Here is a 23,698-nt window from a genome sequence, read left to right as displayed (position 1 = left end):
AGGAAATTTACGAGGATGTTGCCTGGACTGGAGAATTTTAACTATGAGGAAAGATTGGGATAGGCTGGGGTTGTTTTCTTTGGAACAGAGGAGGCCGAGGAGACCTAATTGAGGCGTATAAAATTATGAGGGGCCTGGATAGAGCAGATAGGAAGGACCTATTTCCCTCAGCAGAGGGTTGAATGACCAAGGGGCATAGATTTGAAATAAGTGGTAGGAGGTTTAGTGGAGATTTGAGGAGAAATATTTTCACCAAGTTTGGTGGGGGTCTGAAACTCACTGCCTGAAAGGATAGTAGAGGCAGAAACCCTCATAGCATTTAAAAAGTATTTGGATATGCACTTGAAGTGCCGTAACCTACAAGTCTACGATCCAAGAGCTGGAAAGTGGGATCAGGCTGGAAAGCTCTGTCAGCAAGCACGGACATGATGGGCCGAATGGCCTCCTTGTGTGCTGTAAATTTAATCATAGTGAAACACTCGGTCACTGAGAGTAATACCGAACGGCCCTGAGCTGCAAGATTACAGCGAGTACAACAGGCAAGCGAGGGTTAAATGTGGGACATTGTTTCTCTCATTCTCTGACACTGTCCCGCAGTGTGGGATTAATAATGTGTCTGTCTGTGGTACAATATCAGTGAGAGACTTTAACTTCTGTCCCCCAAGGATAAAAGCAGACTTCACAGGTCAGTCTGGAACTGATACTGTGCATGGCTCTCTCTCGCGCTCGTACTGTTTGTGAATGCGGGATACTGTTATTTCACGTGATGTGGACACACTTGTGAGTACAACACTGACACATAGAAACATAGAAAATAGGTGCAGGAGTAGGCCATTCGGCCCTTCAAGCCTGCACTGCCATTCGATGAGTTCATGACTGAACATGCAACTTCAGTACCCCATGCCTGCTTTCTCACCATACCCCTTGATCCCCCTAGTAGTTAGGACTACATCCAACTCCTTTTTGAATATATTTAGTGAATTGGCCTCAACAACTTTGTGGTAGAGAATTCCACAGGTTCACCACTCTCTGGGTGAAGAAGTTTCTCCTCATCTCGGTCTTAAATGCCTTACCCCTTATCCTTAGACTGTGGCCCCAAGTTCTGGACTTCCCCAACATTGGGAACATTCTTCCTGCATCTAACCTGTCTAAACCCGTCAGAATTTTAAACGTTTCTCTGAGATCCCCTCTCATTCTTCTGAACTCCAGTGAATGCAAGCCCAGTTGATCCAGTCTTTCTTGATATGTCAGACACTGTTTCTCTCTGGTGTTACACAGGACAGTGTGGCACTGTTACTGAGCGTAATATGGAGACACTGATGCCAAGTGTAAGACTGATAATGTGAGTGTGTCTCTCCCCCCACTGGTGTTATACATGAATGTGTGATACTAGTATTGAGCCTAATATGCAGACACAGTTAGGGTGTTTAAGACTGATACTATGCCTGTCTCTCTGCCGCTCACTCTGATAGCTATCTCTGGGTGATGAGGATGGGATGGATAAAATGTCCCTCAGTTTAGGAGGAGAGAGAGACAGACAAAGAGAGGCTGGTGGGGCAGTGAACACAATTTATATTTTCACGTTAATCAAACATATTTGCATATATGAAGGGGAAGTAATGTTTGACAAATTTGCTAGAATTCTTTGAGGATGTAACGAGAAGGGTGGATTAAGGGGAACCAGTGGATGTGATGTATTTGGACTTCCAGAAGGCATTTGACAAGGTGCCACATAAAACATTACTACACAAGATAAAAGTTCACAGGGTTGGGGTAATATATTAGCACGGATAGAAGCTTGGCTAACTAACAGAAAACAGAGAGTTGGGATAAATGGTTCATGCTCTGGTTGGCAATCAGTAACCAGTGGCGTGCCGTAGGGGTCAGTGCTGGGACCCCAACTATTTACAATCTATATTAACTTGGAAGAAAGGACCAAGTGTAACGTAGCCAAGTTTGCTGATGATACAAAGATGGGAGGAAAAGCAATGTGTGACGAGGACACAAAAAATCTGCAAAAGGACATAGACAGGCTAAGTAAGTGGGCAAAAATTTGGCAGATGGAGTATAATGTTGGAAATTGTGAAGTCATGCACTTTGGCAGAAAAAAAAAATCAAAGAGCAAGTTATTTTATAAATGGAGAAAAATTGCAAAGTGCTGCAGTACAGCAGGACCTGGGGATACTTGTGCATGAAACACAAAAGGTTAGTATGCAGGTACAGCAAGTAATCAGGAAGGCCAATGGAATCTTGGCCTTTATTGCAAAGGGGATGGAGTATAAAAGTAGAGAAGTCTTGCTACAGTTCTACAGGGTATTGGTGAGGCCACACCTGGAATACTGCATATAGTTTTGGTTTCCTTATTCATGAAAGGATATACTTGCTTTGGAGGCTGTTCAGAGAAGACTCACGAGGTTGATTCCGGAGATGAGGGGCTTGACTTATGAGGAAAGGATGAGTAGGTTGAGCCTCGACTCATTGGAATTCAGAAGATTGAGAGGTGATCTTATCGAAACGTATAAGATTATGAGAGGGCTTGACAATATGGATGCAGAGAGGATGTTTCCACTGATAAGGGAGACTAGAACTAGGGGGCATAATCTTAGAATAAGGGGCCACCCATTTAAAACAGAGATGAGGAGAAATTTCTTCACTGAGGGTTGTAAATCTGTGGAATTAACTGCCTCAGAGAGCTGTGAAAGCTGGGACATTGAATAAATTTAAAACAGAGATAGACAGTTTCTTAACAGAGAAGGGAATAGGGGGTTATGGGGAGCGGGCAGGGAAGTGGACTTGAGTCCATGATCAGATCAGCCATGATCGTATTAAATGGCGGAGCAGGCTCGAGGGGCCGTATGGCTATACTTTTGCTCCTATTTCTTATGTTCTTATGTAAATTTGAGGTCATCCAAAACTCGGCAGCCCATGTCCTAACTTGCACCAAGTCCCGATCACCCATCACCCCCGTGCTCGCTGACCTACATTGGCTCCCAGTTAAGCAATGCCTCGATTTCAAAATTCTCATCCTTGTTTACAAATCCCTCCATGGCCTCACCCTTTCCAATCTCTAATCTCTAATCTCTTTCAGCCTCACAATGCCACGTGATGTCTGCGTTCCTCAAAATTGGCCCTCTTGAGCATTCCTGATTAGAACTGTTCAACATCGTTGGCTATGCCTTCAGCTGCCTGGGCCCTAAGCTCTGGAACTCCCTCCCTAAGCTTCTCTGCCTCTAGACATTTCTTTCCCCCTTTAAGATGACTCAAAGCTACTCTTTGACCAGCTTTTGGTCATCTGCTATAATTTCTTCTTATGTGGCTCGGTGTCAAATTTATTTGCTTTGTCTTATAACACTGAAGTGCCTTGGGACATTTTACTACATTAAAAGCGGTATATAAATAAAGTTGTTGTTGTTGAAAGCAATGGGAGCTCATACATGCAGAGCTCCCATTATCAATGAGAATACTAGATGTTCATTGGTGGTCCAGGCCCACGTGATCCTAGGATACAAATACATACCTGGAAGACATGTTCCTGTACACTGCAATACGAAACTCAACCGCAATCCTATGTTCCTCTGAGACCACCAGGCAATTTTTTTTTTTAAATTCTGGTCAGATGTGTTCACCCAAAAGAAGCTTCCAACCGCAATTTTCCGCCCAAAGTATTTGTTTAATTTCTCTGCCATTTTCTTGTTCCGCATTATAATTTCTCAGCCTGTAGGGGACTCACATTTACTTTTGCTAATTTTTCCTTTGTAACATACCTACAAAAGGATTTACAGTCTGTTTTTATGTCTCTCGCTAGTTTACTTTCATTTTCTATTTCCCCCTTTCTTGATCAGTTTCTTGGACCTCCTTTGCTGAATTCTAAAATGCTCCCAATCCCCAGGCTTACTGCTCTTTTTGGCAACATTATAAGCTTCTTCCTTTGATCTAAAACTATCTTTAACTTCACTTCTTAGTCACGGTTGGACCACCTTTCCTGTGGGGGTCTTGTGCCTTAAAAGGAATGTAATTATTGTAAATTATGTATTAATTCTTTAAAGCGAGCCATTGCTTATCTATCTTGATACCTCTTAATGTAGTTTCCGAATCTATCTTAGCCAACTCACCCCTCATACCTAAAAAGTTTGCTTTGTTTAAATTTAAGACCCCAGTTTCGGATTTAACAAAATCACTTTCAAACTTAATGTAACATTTTATCATATTATGCTTATTCTTCCGTTGCCTGCACGTCCAATGTACAAATAAACAAAATAAACAAGACTCACTGTTAAAAGTTGTTGCTGTTAATAATCACAAATCACTTTTTACAAATCACTCCAGGGCCTCGCCCCTCCCGATCTTTGGAATCTGTTGCAGCCCACAAGATGTCTGCGCTCCTCAAATTCTGCCCTTTTGACCATCCCTGATTATAATCGCTCCACCATCGGTGTCCGGCCCTTCAGCTGCCTGGGCCCCGAGCTCTGGAACTCCCTCCCTAAACCTCTCCGCCTCTTTCCGACTTTCAGACCCTCCTTAAAACCTACCTCTTTGACGCAGCTTTTGGTCACATGCCGCAATTTCTTCTTCTGTGGCTCGGTGTTAAATGTATGTGTTGTGTCCTGTAACACTGCTGTGAAGCGCCTTGGGACGTTTTACTCCGTTAAAGACGCTCTATAAAGAAGAGTTATTATTAATACTGCAAGAGTGAGGGATTGAGTGAGCTGGGAGTCCGGCGCAGGCGCACTGAGACCAGTCCCGCCCCTCAGCATTGACGTCACAGGCGATGTGGGCGGGGCTGTGACGTTTACTGGTAACGGTTGAACGGTCGGAATTTTTTAAATCAGGAGCCACGGAACTACCGAGCTGCCCAGCGCGGCATCATCACAGTGGGCGGGGCTCTGCTGCGCTGCCGGCTCCTATTGGTGGGAGTGACTGGCATTCTGCTTCATGCAGCCAATAGACGGCCGGGAATTCTCTGAAGGTCATTAATTTATGCAGGAACGCGCTCTGTGGCGGCAGTGCGCATGCTCGGTGCCGCCCTCCCCACCCCCAGTCCCCGGATGCCGCGTAGTTTTCTGCAACCAGCGGTTGAACAATGTCGGGAACCGGGGTCCGCAGGGCACCGGGCTGATGGTAGGCGGCCGGGGCCGAGGCCGAGGCCGAGGCCGAGCGTTCGGCCGGTGGGCGGGGAGGGTACGGTGAGTCTGTGAGGGAATACACCGAACTGAACACACAGCCCCGGAGCTCAGGGTTTGGGGACATGCGGGAGATAGACTGAAACTTCCAGTGAGCTCAGACAGTGTGTAACCCGGGGGCCCAGTGAGATCAGACAGTGTGTAACCCGGGGGCCCAGTGAGATCAGACAGTGTGTAACCCGGGGGCCCAGTGAGATCAGACAGTGTGTAACCCGGGGCCCAGTGAGATCAGACAGTGTGTAACCCGGGGGCCCAGTGAGATCAGACAGTGTGTAACCCGGGGGGCCCAGTGAGATGAGACGGTGTGTAACCCGGGGGCCCAGTGAGCTCAGACAATGTGTAACCCGGGGGCCCAGTGAGATGAGACGGTGTGTAACCCGGGGGCCCAGTGAGCTCAGACAGTGTGTAACCCGGGGGCCCAGTGAGATCAGACAGTGTAACCCGGGGGCCCAGTGAGCTCAGACAGTGCGTAACCCGGGGTGGATGGGTCCAGTGAGATCAGATAGTGTGTAACTCGGGGGCCCAGTGAGATCAGACAGTGTGTAACCCGGGGGCCCAGTGAGATCAGACAGTGTATCCCGGGGGCCCAGTGAGCTCAGACAGTGTGTAACCCGGGGTGGATGGGTCCAGTGAGATCAGATAGTATGTAACCCGGGGCCCAGTGACATCAGACAGTGTAACTCGGGGGCCCAGTGAGATCAGACAGTGTGTAACCCGGGGGGCCCAGTGAGATGAGACGGTGTGTAACCCGGGGGCCCAGTGAGCTCAGACAGTGTGTAACCCGGGGGCCCAGTGAGCTCAGACAGTGTGTAACCCGGGGGCCCAGTGAGATCAGACAGTGTAACCCGGGGGCCCAGTGAGCTCAGACAGTGCGTAACCCGGGGTGGATGGGTCCAGTGAGATCAGATAGTGTGTAACTCGGGGGCCCAGTGAGATCAGACAGTGTGTAACCCGGGGGCCCAGTGAGATCAGACAGTGTAACCCGGGGGCCCAGTGAGCTCAGACAGTGTGTAACCCGGGGTGGATGGGTCCAGTGAGATCAGATAGTATGTAACCCGGGGGCCCAGTGACATCAGACAGTGTAACTCGGGGGCCCAGTGAGATCAGACAGTGTGTAACCCGGGGGCCCAGTGAGATCAGACAGTGTGTAACCCGGTGTGGATGGGTCCAGTGAGATCAGTCAGTGTGTAACCCGGGCAGAATTCTGGTGATTTTCTGTAAGTCCAGACGGGCGGGTCAGGAATCTTGAGGAATAGGATAAAATCAAACAGAAATACTGAACATATACTTTTCTGAAACATTGGAAAAACACTTTACACTACATTCCACTTCACAACTTTAATATTCTTCTAATTTTCTGCCCTGCCATAATTAGATCTCCCGGTGAATGGCGGAGTGATTGAGAAAGTTCCACAGCTGGAAGGAAACAGGGATTGTGGACTGAGGAACAATAGCAGGTGAACCAGCACAGGATTGTGAGAGCACCAACCAGGGAGCCCTTTCTGATTGAAAGCGCTTCAATAGATCGACTGGGGAGAAAGGTAAGAGAAAGTGCCATTTACTCAGATACACACTGGTTCTGTAGACTGTACACAAAGGTACAAGGTAAGACAGGAAATGAGACTGGGAGAGTCTGACCACCGAGCATAATTATCCAGCATGAGGCCGTGCAATGGGATGTGAAGTGAGATCACTTTCTGTCTCTAAACACACAGTCACAGTGAATCTTGTGTGTGTTTTAGAGTAAAGGGCTTTGATCTAAGAGGTGACTCCAGTTTGAGGCAGAGCCCAGCAGATGGACCCGTCTCTGTACATTCGGTGGGGCTGAACTCACCGACACCATCAGATCTCAATGTTCAAATATTTCCCATCTGGTGAGAAAGCCATTGGAAAGATTGAACTGGAAGCATCAGAGTCAATTCATTGATCACGATGCACAGACCAATCTGAAATACCAGCATGGCCTATCACTGACAAAATCAATTATTCATTCATGAACATTTGGAATTAACAGAAAATATATTGATAAGTACTACTATTGAAGCATTGATCACTAGAGATATGTAGTATTTGAATATACTGAAACACAGATATGGAGAATTGCAATTTATTGATTGGCGTCGTACTTGACCCCGACATGAGCTTCCGAACCCATATTCCCTCAATCACCAAGTACGTTTACTTCCAGCTCCATAACATCGCCGGTCTCTGCCCCTTCCTCAGCTCATCTGCTCAAACCCTCATCCCTGTCTCTGTTACCACTACATTGGACTATTTCATTGCTCTCCTGATCGGCCTCACACCTCGCACTCTCCGCAAGCTTAAGCTTATCAAAAACACTCCTGCCCGTATCCTTACTCAAGAACACAAGAAGTAGCAGCAGGCGTAGGCCTTACGCCCCCTCCCGTCTGCTCTGCCATTCAGTAAGATCTCTATTCGATAGAGAATTTCAAAGATTCACAACTCTTAAGTGAAGAAATATTTCATCTCAGTCTTAAATGGCCAATCTCTTATCCTAATACTAGGACCACTAGCTCTAGACTATCCAGCCCGTGTCAGTTCTGTGTTTCAATGATATCACCTTCCATTCTTCTAAACTCCAGAGAATATAGGCCTATTCTACTGAATCTGCCCTCAGCCCCCTCATCCCAACTTGTACCAATTTCCATTCACCCATCACCCCTGTGCTCGCTGAACTACATTGGCTCCTGCTCCATCGATTTCAAAATGCTCATCCTTGTTTTGAAATCCGTCCAGGATCTTGCCCCTCCCGATTGCTGTAACCTCCTCCAGCCCTACAACCCTCAGAGATCTTTGCATTCCTCCAACTCTGGCCTCTTGAGCAGCCCCAATTTTCATCCCTCCAATATTGGTCGCCGTACCTTCAGCTGCCGAGACCATAAGCTCTGGAATTCCCTCCTTAAACCTCTCCAGCTTCAAAATGCTCCTTAATACCAACCCTTTTGAACAAGCTTTTAATCCTGTGCTAATATTTCCTTACGTGACTGGGTATTAAATTCTGTTTGCTAACGGTCCTGTGAAGTGCCTTGGGACATTTTACTATGTTCAAGGTGTGATATAAATGCAATTTGTTGCTGATAACTGAAGATATTTTAAATTGTAATATAACGAAACTACAGGCATAGGGAATTGCAATAGACTGATAACTGCAGAGGAAGAGGATTGTTTTGTATTGCTAACAGCATGAATTATTTTAACGTGAGGTGGCCCTTGCACATTAGCTACCACACGGGCTTGGCAAAGCAAGGTCTTGGTCCAATGGCAAGGGGATCCAAGACGACTGGACACCAGGCTCTGCTGCATGTTTCCTATGGTACTGACTCACTGGGGTACAGTTTCCTCTGGCACTGACTCTCACTGGGGTATAGTTTCCTCTGGCACTGACTCTCACTGGGATACAGTTTCCTCTGGCACTGACTCTCACTGGGGTACAGTTTCCTCTGGCACTGACTCTCACTGGGGTACAGTTTCCTCTGGCACTGACTCTCACTGGGATACAGTTTCCTCTGGCACAGATTTACTGTGTATCTAATTCGTGCTGTCCCTGCCCTGGGAGTACTTGATGGGACAGTATAAAGGGAGCTTCGCTCTTTACCGAACCCGTGTTGTACCTGTCCTGGGATTGTTGGGACAATGTAGAGGGAGCTTTGCTCTATCTAACCCGTGCTCTGCCTGCCCTGTGAGCTTTGATGGGTCGCTGTAGGGGAAGCTTTCCTCTGAATCTAACCTGTATTCTACCTGCCCGAGTTTTATCTGATGGGACAGTGTAGAGAGAGGTTTACTCTGTATCTCATCATCATCATTGGCAGTCCCTTGATACATAGAAAATAGGTGCAGGAGTAGGCCATTCGGCTCTACGAGCCTGCACCACCATTCAATGTGATCATGGCTGATCATGCAACTTCAGTACCCCATTCCTGCTTTCTCTCCATACCCCTTGATCCGTTTAGCCATAAGGGTCACATCTAACTCCCCTTTGAATATATCTAACGAACTGGCTTCAACAACTTTTTGTGGTAGAGAATTCCACAGGTTCACAATTCTCTGAGTGAAGAAGTTTCTCCTCATCTCGGTCCTAAATGGCTTATCCTTCGAATGTGACCCCTGGTTCTGGACTTCCCCAACATCGGGAACATTCTTCCTGCATCTAATCTGTCCAATCCCATCAGAATGTTATATTTTTCTGTGAGATCCCCTCTCATTCTTCTAAATTCCAGTGAATATAAGCCTAGTCGATCCAGTCTTTCTTCATATGTCAGTCCTGTCATCCCGGGAATCAGTCTGGTGAACCTTCGCTGCACTCCCTCAATAGCAAGAATGTCTTTCCTCAGATTAGGAGACCAAAACTGTACACAATATTCAAGGTGTTGCCTCACCAAGGCCCTGTACAACTGTAGTAAGACCTCCCTGCTTCTATACTCAAATCCTCTCGCTATGAAGGCCAACATGCCATTTACCTTCTTCACCGCCTGCTGTGCCTGTATGCCAACATTCAATGACTGATGTACCATGACACCCAGGTCTTGTTGCACCTTCCCTTTTCCTAATCTGTCACCATTCAGATAATATTCTGCCTTCCTGTTTTTGCCACCAAAGTGGATAACCTCACATTTATCTACATTATACTGCATCTGACATGCATTTGCCCACTCACCTAACCTGTCCAAGTCACCCTGCAGCCTCTTAGCATCCTCCTCACAGATCACACTGCCACCCAGCTTAGTGTCATCTGCAAACGAGGATGACTTGCTTCCACGCCAAAAAAGGATGAGTTCACAGGTGTTTCAATGAAGGACCTAATATTCCAGATCCTGAACTACATCCTGAAGGGTGGAAGATGCCTGTGCGTGGCTTTTTTTAACGTATGGTGGCCATTGCACAGCAGCCACCACATGGGAAACTCTGTATCTAATCTGCTGTGCCTGTCCTGGCATTGTTTGATGGGATAATATAGAGGGAGTTTTACTCTTTATTTAACCCAAGCTGCACCTGCCCTGGGAGTGTCTGATAGGACAGTGTAGATAGAGGTTTACTCTGTATCTAACCTGTACTGTAACTGCCTTGGGAGTGTTTGACGGGACAGTATAAATTGGGCTTTATGCTGTATCTAACATGTACTGTACCCGCCTTGGAAGTATTTGATGGGACAGTGTAGAGGGAACTTTACGCTATATCCAATCCATGCTATACCAGTCCTGTGAGTGTTTGACGGGACAGTGTAGAGGGAGCTTTACTCTGTATCTAACCCGTGCTGTACCTGCCCTGCGAGTGTTTGAATGGACAGTGTAGAGGGAGCTTTGCTGTATATCTAACCAGTACTGTACCTGCACTGTGTGTGTCTGCTGGAACAGTGCAGAGGGAGCTTTGCTCTCTATCTAACCCGTGCTGTACCTGCTCTGGAAGTGTTTTTGGGACAGTGCAGAGGGAGCTTTACTCTGCACCTAACCCGTGTTGTCCTGTTAATTCCTGGATTCTTTTACTTCAATCTGGTTCAGTAAAATTACTGAGTCGAATACCTCTTGTGCTTTGAACAAAGCAGTCTTTATTACCGGCCAGTAAGACCTATCAGACAGAAGATATACTCTCTGGATAGAGCGTACACACTCCCTACGGATAGGTGAAGTTACATCGTAAAGCGTTAACAGTTATACAGTTTTGAAATCAGATAACAAAATACAAATGGATTGACAGTCTAACTCAGACACTCATTAGTCAATCTATATGAGATGTTCTTCTTGAAAGCTCAAGTATTGCCTCCAAATGTTTCAATCTAATGGTGTGACTATTTACTGAGACCTTGCAATTCTGCAGATGTATTTCATGTTACAATTATATATTATTGGCAGGATTAGTGACTTGAAACCTTGAGACAGATTGTTAGCTATGCTGATGTTGCACTATTTGCAATCTGACATTCTCCCAGCTATTCTTCCATGGCTTATACATTTTCATATATCCCGTTTACTTTACTATCCTTAATTCCATATATTCCGTTCAGATATCCACATCCCCCCTTTTATCATTCTATGATAACATTTAGGATCATTCTATGAGTATTGCATTGTTGAGTAGTTCTCTAGTTTGTTGGATCATAACCCGGGAACCCTTGACCACAAGAGGGTCTGCTAACCTTGTCATTGCTTTACAGCAGAGGTTAAGGCAACCAACAATCAAACAGCAGGTAATTATTATGATGAGAACAATTGCCCCATGTATTAGATAGGATCTCCAAGATCCACCCAGAAACCAATCAAACCTGCTAAGTTCTTTTGCTGGTGTGGATAACTTTTTCACCTCCCTCCTTATGTGATCGGCAAGGTGGGTTATGTTTTCTGAACTATCAGGAATGTAAGTGCAACATTCAGATCCTATCAGGGCACACGTTCCCCCTTTCTCAGCTAACAGGTAATCGAGGGCCATTCGGTTTTGTAATGCTACGGTCCTTATCGCTACCATTTCAGCTGTGATGCCCTCCAGAGCCTCAGCAGTGCGGTGAGCTACCTGTTCCAATATCGTTTCTTTGAATCCATCTAACAGTCTCAGTTAGGGTCAGGGGAACGGTGCGCAAAGGAATTCCCCCTTTGGAATGTATAGGGATATGTGAACACACCCAGCATCTAGTGAAGTGCCCTTTTTCCGCATAAACGTAAGACATATACAAAAAAGGTGTTTACATGGAGCTCTCGCCTTTGTCTTCCTTCCCGTGCACCAAAACTGTCATATATCAACACTATTATGCAGACAGTAGCATACAGACACAATCTCATCTTATAAATAGTCCAATTATTTAGCTGATAAAAAGAGTTCTGTTTTCACGTTTCCCTTCAGGTCTCCGTCAGTGTATTTGGTCAAACTGATCCTCCTTCAACTGCCTTGTTCAGCTATAGGGAGGAGGAGATCTGGAACAGAAACAGGAATTAGACTAACCAGCAAAATTTGTTTAAATGGTGATGAGCTTGCAGTGGTGCAGGTGAACCCAGACACTTTTCCCCTCAACCTTGGCTGCAGTGGGGGTAGTGAGTGACACCTAAAAAGGCCCCTCCTATTGTGGCTCTAATCCCTTCCGAATCCATACTTCCCTGGTGCCACGAGGGACTATTCGGGTAAGCATCTTGAACCTGGTTGTGAACTAGTCGCAGAGCCTGAGTCAGAGAAAGAACATAGGTGGTCATCAGTCTAGCTGAGATCTCATATCTAGGAACAATTTCCCTCATTAACACCTTAACAACAGTCTGAGTCTTATTGTCCAGGTTAGGGTAGGCTTCAATCCATCTGCTAAACACATCTACTATTACTAACACATATCTGTAACACTGAACTTTTTGCAACTCAATGTAGTCCAACTAAAATGTCTCAAAGGGACCTTCGGGTAGGGGCGTTTTACCCCAATCACAGGGGACTCCCTTCCCTGGATTATGTTGCTGGCCAACCAGGCAACGACTACTGATGTTCTGGGTGAGCGCCTGGAGTTTAGGGTGCCACCAAGTAGCCAAAAGTGTATCACTTGTTGCCCTTGCTCCACAATGAGTAGCAAAATGCAGACATTCTATAACCCATGAGGCCAACTCGTCAGACATGCAAGTCTGTTCCGCGGGAGTGGTCCAGAGTTTAGAAACATTGTCATAAGTACATGCATAATATTTCCACAACAGTTTATCTTTTTCAGGAGCGTCCCCCTGTGCTTTTATAACATCTTGGATGGTTGGCATTGGTTTTTCCGAGGCTAACTTATCCTTTGCAGGATTTTTAATCTGACTCATAATTTTGGGCACTACCATCTGTTGGTCACGAGAGGCCTGTTTGGCCTCTTGGTACAATGGCAATGCGTTTGGGGAACATGAGGGCTTGCAACAAATCAGATACTAACTGTTTATGAGATATCTCATTCCCCTGTGAGGTTAGGAATCCCCTATTTTTCCATAATTGTCCGAAATCATGCGCCACCCCAAAGGCATACCTAGAGTCGGTATAGATATTGACTTTGAGATCTTTGGCCAAGATACAGGCTTGGGTGAGGGCGAATTGTTGAGCTTGTTGAGCAGAATAGGCGGTTTCAAAGCAGCAGATTCCAAGACCTGATTCTCCTGGTTTACTATGGCGTATCCTGAGATTCGTGTATCTTCTGGATTAATAGAAGTACTTCCGTGAACAAACATAAACAATCATGACTGGGTTCTTCCTCATCTTGGGGTGGCTCAGTAAGAAAACAGGCCGGATTAATTGCAGTATAGTGCCAAAAAGTCATTTTAGGATTGCCTGTGATTTCAGTGGGTTCTGTCGGATTGCCCTGCACTGAGATCTCAATCGGATCAATGGGAGTATAACCCACTTGGGAGGGGTTCTCTGCCCACACATAGTCAGGTATGCCGGAGCCAGTATGATGCTGTAGAGTCGTTAAGACCTTCTCGGGGTCCCCATGAAATTTGCACATCCCGGCTGGTAGGATCAGCCTCATCTATGGCCTTGCGTACCATAACTCCCAAATCTTTAGCATGGTGAGGGGCTAATACTTCACAAGCAATATGCGGTGCCATTGTTAGGGGCTGTTTCCACAGATTCTTATCCACTTCCACAAAATCTGCCTCTCTTTCCAGTCCAGTCACTCTAGCCCTTAATAGAATTCCCTTCACTTCCCCTTCGTGATCCTGATAAAAGTTCTGCAGGTCCTGATTCTTTCCACTGGGATCGTATGCTAGGGTCACGTGACAGGGTGCCTGCGGCAGGTCCAGAGACCACCACTGAGGGGTTCTAGTGGTATAATACTGCCGCTTAAGGGTTTCCTGTTTTACAATAATCCCGTTATCTCCACACTCCAAATGCAACTGGAATTTGCAAAGGAGGTCTCTAGCCATCAAGTTACAGTCCAGATTGGTTGTGATAACAACTCGATGTTCCACCGATTCTTCCTGGTAACCCATTTTAACCGGTTCTGACACTGGGAATGTCGAGATTTGTCCCAGGAATCCTGAAAGTTCCTGTGTTTCAGTAGAAGCAGGGAGTTTAAGCTTTGATTGTACAGAAGACATGAAGGCTCCCGTATCTATCAAAAAGGGTTGCCACTCATTCAGAATGGGTTCGTCGTCCGGGGAGGATCCCTGCACAATCAAGCTGCGTAGTCAATCGGGGGACAATTGACCAAAGGGGTTGTTCTGGGAGAAGTTAGTGTAAGATCCTCCTCTCCCCCCTTGCCCCCCTGTTCTTCCTCCTCTTCCTTTTCCATGCTGACGGTAGGGGCAATTTTTATTCCAATGTCCTTCCTGCCCACAATTAAAACAGTCAATTCCTCTTACCCAGTCCCGGCCTCTTCCCATACCATGCCGGGGACAATAGGGAGGTTTATTAGCAGGGCTCGGGCCGTTTGGTTGTTTAGTATAACCGTATCCTTGCTTATCCATCCAATCCTGTATGCAACACTGCGGTTCTATTGATCCTTCCTCCCGAGATGGCTCTTCCTTTCTAGTCACGTATTCAGTCTTGACCCGGGTTGGGGGCGCACCTCCCCCCTCCCCTTTCTTTTTCTGCCAATAATATCTAACTGCCCTTTCCATCTGTCCGGATAGCGTGAGCAATCAAATAGTTGTTTGAAGATCACAGACATCTATAGAGAGGTGGTCTGCAGCTTGTTGTGCATCAGGGTTTGGCATTGGTCTGACAGGGAATTGGTGTCGGGACTTTGGGATCTTGGAAATCATTTCCAGGCCGGAGGATGTTTCAGAGCTGTCTGACTGCTTGACAGTTCTGCGTCTCGATCGGCGGGGGTGTTTGCTATGTCTTTCACAACTTGGACTGGTAGGTTGACTAGAAGATTTACGGGACTGTTTGTGATGTTGAGATATAGTTCTGCCCTTTCGAGTGTGAGATCTGGTCCTTTCGGCTGTATTGCTTGTAAACTGGGGATCCGAATCGCTATCAGAGGATGAGGAGTCAGTTTGGGTTTGTTGCTTTGGTGATATGTGGTTGTTCCTAACTCTTTTTACCGGAGTGTTAGGTGGAGGGTGTTGGGAAGAGGACTGGAGCAAGAGGCCAGGGGGTGCGGGAGGCGCCGTTGGGCGCTGAGTCAGTGGCCACTCATCAATTTCATCATCAGCCTCGGTTAACACAAAGCCAGCCATTTTAACTTGTAGTTGATCAATACCTTTCTCAGAGGTCCCAGAGGATCTCTTAGCAAGTTTCTCGTGCGCACATTCATTCTTTTTTTTTAAAGACGTCTACAGTTTTAACATGTGTTCCCTCTGTCAATGCAAGTCCTAATTTAATAGCATTGTTTGCCAACTCGATAGAAGTGATGCATCTTTTAATTTCTGACAATAATGTCGCCAGGTTGCAATTAAATTTTTTTATCCCCTTTTCCTCGTCCCCTTCTCCAAATTAATCCCTGTGCTTTTTTTTTACCTCTACGCTTCTAGTGTCACTGGTCATCCCCTAATAATTTGTTCAGGGCTCCTGATAATTTTCTAAAGTCTTCAGCTCTTTCAGGGAATTCCTCACATAACTTTTGTAGCGGACTACCCACATCCGTGGTTTTATCTAACTGATTTCCCATTTTCACACTGCCCCTCGTATTACTGTGTCGCTACGCGTTCGTGTCGTCGTGCAATTTAAACAAACTTACAAATAGACACAGACTTTACAGAACTAACACGGACTTTAACTAACTCCAAATCTAACACTTACCCGCATCACCGCACGGTCCGCGTCGCCGCACGATCTTAATACTAAACTACCACGTCGCCTCGCAGTTCACGTCGCCGCGCAATCCGCGTTGCCTCGCAGTTCACGTCGCCGCGCAATCCGCGTCGACCCGTGGCTCGCGTCGCCGCGCGAGTTAAGATACTTTAACTTTACTTCAAACACTTACCCGCATCGCCGCACGGTCCGCATAGCCGCGCGATCTACAAAATAGACAAAGACTTCTAACACTTACCCGCATCACCGCACGGTCCGCATAGCCGCACGATCTACAAAATTACCCGCATCACCGCACGGTCCGCATAGCCGCGCGATCTTAAAACTAAACTTAAAACTCTAAACACTTTAAGACTTACAGACTTACTGCCATTAGCACTGACTTTCGCGATTCGCGTTGCTGCGCCTCTGCGTCATTACGCGTCGGCGTCACTGCGCGTTTACGTCACTGCGCGTCTACGTCACTGCGCGTTGACGTCACTGCGCGTTCGCTTCACTGCGCGTTTACGTCACTGCGCGTTCGCTTCGGCCCTACCTTCCGAGTTGCTGCGGGGGTTTTTTTTAAATTCAATCAGAGCCTAGACGGGCCAAGTGATATACAAGGTCGACGTCGTACCTGAGTTGAACACCTATCTTCTATTTAAATCCCCATTTTATTCCTTGTGAGCCTAATTTCTAATTTTGATTTCTTATGAGCCTCAATTAATTTTTTTTTTAGTCTCCAAATTTCCCTATCCTTTCGCGTTACTGCGCAGTTTAAATTCAATCAGTCAATGAAAGCCCTAATTTAATGGAGTTTTTCTGCCAACTGGACAGGAGTGATTTTATATTTTTCATAATTTAAAATCTCAGAACATCTTTTTCTTTTGGCATCTATTTAGTACGTTACTTTTTTTTTATAACTAGAGAGAAGTCTGGCACGTAGGCTGTGGACTGCTTTTCGTTATCTCAATTGTTCCAGCCTCAAGGTCGTGTTATTTAATATAAATTATTTTTTTTTTTTAAATCCTTTTGAATCCATCTCAGTTGTTTTGCTGTGCCTTCTCTGAATGTTTGTTTTCAACAAGTTTTTCTTTTTTTTTAACCACCGGGACCATGTAATTTTTTCTTTTTTAACAAATCTATCCTTTGGGCATTTCCTGGCTCCGCAACTTATCATCCGAATATACGTAATTCAATAAGGTTCACACTCTTAAACTTCCCACATACAGGACAACACTACGAAGGGTTAAAACAAACTTTCATTCTGTTTGAGATAAAACAAACCACAACTCCCCGGCTTTTTTTTTTTACAGTAAAAGTCACAGAAGCATTTCTCATTTAAACAGACATTCACAAGAGTCTCTTTTCTTTCCTATTAAATTTTTTTGGATCCATGATTGATCATCTATCCCTATCTAGCTCTAACTATCTTTCCAAGTCGCCGCTTGGTTTGCATCATCGCACAATTTCCCTATCTCTATCCCTATTCTAAGTTTGAAAGGTATTCACCAGATTGTCCTGGATCTCGTTCAGACACTACCTGAGAACCAGCGAGTGGCTAAACTTTCCTCAGACTTTTGAAACCGGGGGAAACTGGAGCAGTATTGAAATCATACTCACTCCAGTGGCCATTTTCCCCTCGTCTCATCCAAGGCTAGTCTGGCTCTTAATTCGCAAGTTTTCGGCAGTCGTCCGTTGAGATCCCACTTCTGACACCAAATGTTAATTCCTGGATTCTTTTACTTCAATCTGGTTCAGTAAAATTACTGAGTCGAATACCTCTTGTGCTTTGAACAAAGCAGTCTTTATTACCGGCCAGTAAGACCTATCAGACAGAAGATATACTCTCTGGATAGAGCGTACACACTCCCTACGGATAGGTGAAGTTACATCGTAAAGCGTTAACAGTTATACAGTTTTGAAATCAGATAACAAAATACAAATGGATTAACAGTCTAACTCAGCCACTCATTAGTCAATCTATATGAGATGTTCTTCTTGAAAGCTCAAGTATTGCCTCCAAATGTTTCAATCTAATGGTGTGACTATTTACTGAGACCTTGCAATTCTGCAGATGTATTTCATGTTACAATTATATATTATTGGCAGGATTAGTGACTTGAAACCTTGAGACAGACTGTTAGCTATGCTGATGTTGCACTATTTGCAATCTGACATTCTCCCAGCTATTCTTCCATGGCTTATACATTTTCATATATCCCGTTTACTTTACTGTCCTTAATTCCATATATTCCGTTCAGATATCCACAGTCCCTGCACTGGGAGTGTTTGATGGAATAATGTAGAGAGAGGTTTACTGTGTATCTAACCTGTGCTCACCTAGCAAGTTGTGAGGAGGACGCAAAGAATCTACAAACGAATATAGATAGGCTAAGTGAGTGGGCAAAGCTTTGGCAGATGGAGTATAATGTGGGAAAATGTGAGGGTATCCATGTTAGTAGGAGTAATAAAAAAGCAAATTATTATTTAAATTGTGAGAGATTACAAAATGCGGTGGTACAGAGGGATCTGGGCGTCCTTGTACATGAAACACAAACATTCAGCATGCAGTTACTGCAATTAATTAGGAAGGCAAATGGAATGTTGGCCTTTATTGCAAGGGGGATGGAGTATAAAAGTAGGGAAGTCCTGCTCCAACTGTACATGGTGTTGGTAAGACCACAACTGGAGTACTGCGTACAGTTTTGGTCTCCTTATTTCAGGAAGGATGTACTTGCACTGGAGGCAGTTCAGAGAAGGTTCACGAGGTTGATTGCTGAGATGAAGGGGTTGTCATAATGAGAAAGGTTGAGCAGGTTGGGCCTGTACTCATTGGAGCTTAGAAAACGTAGAGGTGATCTTATTGAAACGTATAAGATTGTGAGGGGGCTTGACAGGGTAGATACAGAGAGGATGTTTCCCCACGTGGGGGAATCTAACACTAGGGGGCATAGTTTCAGAATAAGGGGTCGCTCATTTAAAAGGGAAATGAGGAGGGATTTCTTCTCTGAGGGTTGTGAATCTTTGGAATTCAATACCTCAGAGAGCTGTGGGGGCTGGGTCATTGAATGTATTTAAGGTGGGGATAGACAGATTTTTGAAAGATAAGGTAGTCGCGGATTATGGGGCGTGGGCAGGGAATTGGAGTTAAGGCCAGGATCTGATCAGCAACGATCTTATTGAATGGCGGAGCAGGCTCGAGGGGCCAAATGGCCTACTCTGCTCCTATTTCTTATGTTCCATACCTGCCCTTGGAGTGTTTGATGGGACAGTGTAGAGGGAGATTTGCTCTGTATCTAACCCATGCTGTATCTGCCCTGGGAATGTTTGATGGGTCAGTGTAGAGAGAGTATTACTCTGTATCTAACCCATGCTGTACATGCCCCGGGAGTTTTTGACAGGACAGTGTACAGAGAGCTTTACGCTGTATCTAATCAGTGCTGTACCTGCCCTGGTAGTGTCTGATGGGACAGTGCAGAGAGAACTTTACTCTCTGCATAACCCGTGCTGTACCTGCCTTGTGAGTGATTGATGGGACACTGCAGAGGGAGCTTTGCTCTATCTAACCCATGCTCTACCTGCCCTGTGAGCTTTGATGGGTTGGTGTAAGGGAAGCTTTCCTCTGTATCTAACCCGTACTCTACCTGCCCTAGTTGTGTTTGATGGGACAGTGTAGAGGGAGCTTTAGGCTGTATATAATCTGTGCTGTATCTATCCTGGGAGTGTTTGATGGGACAATATAGAGGGAAATATACTCTGTATCTGACCCATGCTATACATGCCCTGCGAGTGTTTGATGGGACAGTGTAGATAGAGGTTTATTCTGTATCTAACACGGGCTATACCTGCCTTGGCATTGTTTGATGGGACAGTGTAGAGGGAGCTTTACTCTGTACCTGACCTGTACTGTCCCTGCCCTGGCATTGTTTTTGGGACAGTGCAGAGGGAGCTTTAATCGGTACCTAACCCGTGCTGTAGCTGCCCTGAGAGTATTTGATGTGACAGTGTAGAGGCAACTTTACAATGTATCTAATCCATGCTGTACCTGTCCTGGGCGTGTTTGATGGGCTAATGTAGACAGAGATTTGCCATGTACTGAACCTGTGCTAACCTAGGAAGTTGTGAGAAGGACACAAAGAATCTACAAAGTGATATAGAGGGGCTAAGTGAGTGGGCAAAAAATTGGCAGATGGAGTATAATGTGGGAAAATGTGGTTATCCACTTTGGTAGGAAAAATAAAAAAGCAAATTATTATTTAAATGGGGAGAGATTACAAAATGCGGTGGTACAGAGGGATCTGGGGGTCCTTGTTTATTAAACACAAAAAGTTAGCATGCAGGTACAGCAAGTAATTAGGAACGCAAATGGAATGTTGTTCTTTAATGCAAGGGGGATGGAGCATAAAAGTAAAAAAGTCCTTCTACAACTGGACAGGTCGTTGGTAAGACCACACCTGGAGAACTGCGTACAGTTTTGGTCTCCGTATTTAAGGAGGGGTATACTTGCACTGGAGGCAGTTCAGAGAGGTTCACAAGGGGTTGATTACTGAGATGAAGGGATTGTCATATGAAGGAAGGTAAAGCAGGTTGGGCCTATACACATTGGAGTTTAGAAGACTTAGAGGTGATCTAATTGAAATGTATAACATTTTAAGGGGGCTTGACATTGTAGATGCAGAGAGGATGTTTCCCCTCTTGGGGGAATGTAGAACTAGGGGGCATAGTTTCAGAATAAGAGGTCACCTGTTTAAAACTGAAATGAGGAGGAATTTCTTATCTGAGTGTCGTGATCTTTGGAATTCTCTACCTCAGAGAGCTGTGGAGGCTGGGTCATTGAATGTACTTAAGGCGGGGATAGAGAAATTTTTGAATGATAAGGGAGTCAAGGGTTATGGAGAGCGGGAGGGGAAGTGGAGTTGAGGCCAGGATCAGATCAGCCATGAGCTTATTGAATGGCGGAGCAGGCTCGAGGAGCCAAATGGCCTACTCCTGCTCCTACTTCTTATGTTCTGTATCCATCCTTTGAGGTTTTGATGGGACAGTGGAGAGAGAGATTTGCTCTGTATCTAATCTGTGCTGTACCTGCCCTGGGAGTGTTTGATGGGACAGTGTAGAGGAAGCTTGACTCTCTGCCTAACCCATTGCTGTACCTGCCTTGTGAGTGTTTAATGGGACAGTGTAGTGGGAGCTTTCCGCTATATCTAATCCGCGCTGTACCTGCCTTAGGAATGTTTGATGAGGCAGTTTAGAGGGAGATTTGTTCTGCATCTAACCCGTGCTGTACCTGCCCTGCCATTGTTTGATAGGGAAGTATAGAGGAAGCTTTACCCTCTGCCTAACCCCTGCTTTACCTGCCCTTGGAATGTTTGTTGGCCAGTGTAGAGGGATTTTTACTTTGCATCTAACCTGTGCTGTGCCGGCCCTGGGAGTATTTGATAGGACAGTGTAGAGGGAGCTTTACTGTGTATTAAGACCTGAGGTTGCAAGCCATCAGGTCCAGGGGACTTTTCCACCTTTCATCCCATTATTTTACTGAGCACTTTTTCTTTAGTGATTGCTTTAAGTTCCTCCCTCGCTATAGCCCCTTGATTATCTATTATTGGGGTGATTTTAGTGTCTTCTACCGTGAAGACTGATACAAAATATTTGTTCAAAGTCTCTGCCATTTCCCTGTTCCCTATTATTAATTCCCCAGTCTCATCCTCTAAGGACCAATGTTTACTATAGCTACCCTATCCTTTTTACATACCTGTAGAAGCTCTTTTTATATTGCTTGCTAGTTTACTCTCATAATCTATCTTCCCTCTCTTTATTATTTCTTAAGTCATCATTTGCTGTTTTTAAAAACATTTGCCAATGCTCTGGCCTCCCACTAACCTTGGCCACTTTGTATGCCATTGTTTTCAATTTGATCCCATCCTTTACTTCCTTCATTAACCGCAGATAGTTCCCTCGTCGCTTAAAGTCTTTCCTTCTCACCAAAATATATTTGCTTGTGGCTCGGGTAATAATCCAGAGATTATTGCCTTTGTAGTTCTGCTTTTTAATTTAGACCCTAACTGCTCAAAATCCTCAGCAGAACTCCTTTCTTGTTCTGCCTATGTCATTGGTACCTACGTGGACCACGACAACTGGATCTTCCCCCTCCAACTCCAATCCCTCTTCAACCCAGAGGAGATGTCCTTAACCTTGGCACCGCGCAGGCATCACAGCCTTCGGGACTCACGCTCTCAGCTGCAGAGAACAGTATCTATCTCTGAAACTATACTGTTTCCTAACACTACAACATTTCTTTTTACTCTCCCCCCACCCCCCCCCCCCACACTTGAATGGCCTCCTGTACCACGGCGCTGTGGTCAGTTTGCTCATCCTCCCTGCAGTCCCTGCCCTCGTCCAAACAGGGAGCAAAAATCTCGTACCTGTTGGACAATTGCAAGGACTGAGGCTCCTCCATCACTACCTCCTGGGTCCCCACAGCTGCCTCGCTCGTAGTCACACCATCCTGTCCCTAACCACGGACCAAATTTGAATTGATGAATCTAAGGGGTGTGACTGCCTCCTGGAACACAGCGTCCAGGTAACTCTCCCCCTCCCTGATGTGTCGCAGTGTCTGCAGCTCGGACTCCAGCTCATCAACGTGGAGCTGAAGTTCCTCGAGCAGCCAACACTTGCTGCAGATGTGGTCGCCGTGGACCTCAATGGGGTCAACCAGCTCCCACATGCAGCAGCAGTAACACATTGCTGCCCTGCCATCTCGAATGTATTCAATTAATTAAGTTTTCACATTTTGAAAGTCTAGATTTTTAATCCCAGCTCGTAATTTGAACCAATGCCCAAGAAAAGAGAGAAAAACTGACCAACCAATCACTTGCCTGCTTTTCTGTGATGTCACATTTTGAATCTTTTTACTTCTTCTCCTCCCAGGTCACTTGGTGCTGTTTCGGCTGTCTGCTCGGCTGACTCACGCCCTTTGTAGGCTTACCGCTGCTCCCGCTCTCTCGCCCTTTCCGAAGTCCCGCTGCTCGGCTGACTCACGCCCTTTGTAGGCTTACCGCTGCTCCCACTCTCGTCCCCTTTCCGAAGGGATGGGCGCAAGTAGGGTTTTCCCTTCGTATTGGTTCTCTCAGCACCTGCTGCATGCCCAGTCTGGCAGCTATGTCCTTCAGCACTCGGCCAGCTCGGTCAGTAGTGGTGCTACCGAGCCAGTCTTGATGGACATTGAAGTCCCCCACCCAGAGTACATTCGGTGCACCTTGCTACTCTCAGTGCTTCTTCCAAGTGGTGTTCAACATGGAGGAGTACTGATTCATCAGCTGAGGGAGGGCGGTAGGTGGTCATCAGCAGGAGGTTTCCTTGTCCATGCTTGTCCTGAAGCCTCGAGACTTCATGGGGTCCGGAGTCGGTGTTGAGGACTCCCAGAGCCACACCCTCCCGACTGTATACTACTGTACCGCCACCGGTGGGACAGGACATACCCAGGGATGGTGATGGAGGAGTCTGGGACATTGGCTGAAAGGTATGATTCTGTGAGTATGACTATGTCAGGCTGTTGCTTGACTAGTCTGGGACATCTCTTCCAATTTTGGCACCAGTCCCCAGATGTTGATGAGAAAGACTGGGCTGGGTGTGCCGTTGTCGGGTCCGTAGCCGGTGCGGAGGTCGATGCCGGGTGATCCGTCCGGTTTTATTCTTATTGTTTTTCGTAGCGGTGGATCAATTGATGAATCAATATGATCTTATTGAATGGTGGAGCAGGCTCGAGGGGCCAAAGGGCCTTCTCCTGCTTCTAATTCTTATGTGCTTATTCCCTAGCCCAGATCCTGTCTCTA

At 45.9% G+C, this 23,698-nt stretch overlaps 1 long non-coding RNA gene across 2 annotated transcripts in view; it reads left to right on the top strand.

Moving 5' to 3' along the window:
• Positions 1-5,044: 5,044 nt before the first annotated feature.
• Positions 5,045-23,698, top strand: part of LOC139256607 (uncharacterized) — a 62,006-nt gene continuing 43,352 nt past the window's right edge. For both annotated transcript variants that reach the window (XR_011592193.1, XR_011592192.1), the window contains exons 1-2: positions 5,045-5,118; positions 6,556-6,721. This is a non-coding gene — a long non-coding RNA (uncharacterized lncRNA). The remainder of the gene's footprint in view (positions 5,119-6,555; positions 6,722-23,698) is intronic.

The sequence above is a fragment of the Pristiophorus japonicus genome, unplaced genomic scaffold, assembly GCF_044704955.1.
Source record: "Pristiophorus japonicus isolate sPriJap1 unplaced genomic scaffold, sPriJap1.hap1 HAP1_SCAFFOLD_749, whole genome shotgun sequence".
Taxonomy (NCBI): Eukaryota; Metazoa; Chordata; class Chondrichthyes; family Pristiophoridae; genus Pristiophorus; species Pristiophorus japonicus.
This window is presented reverse-complemented; position numbering and strand designations above follow the sequence as displayed.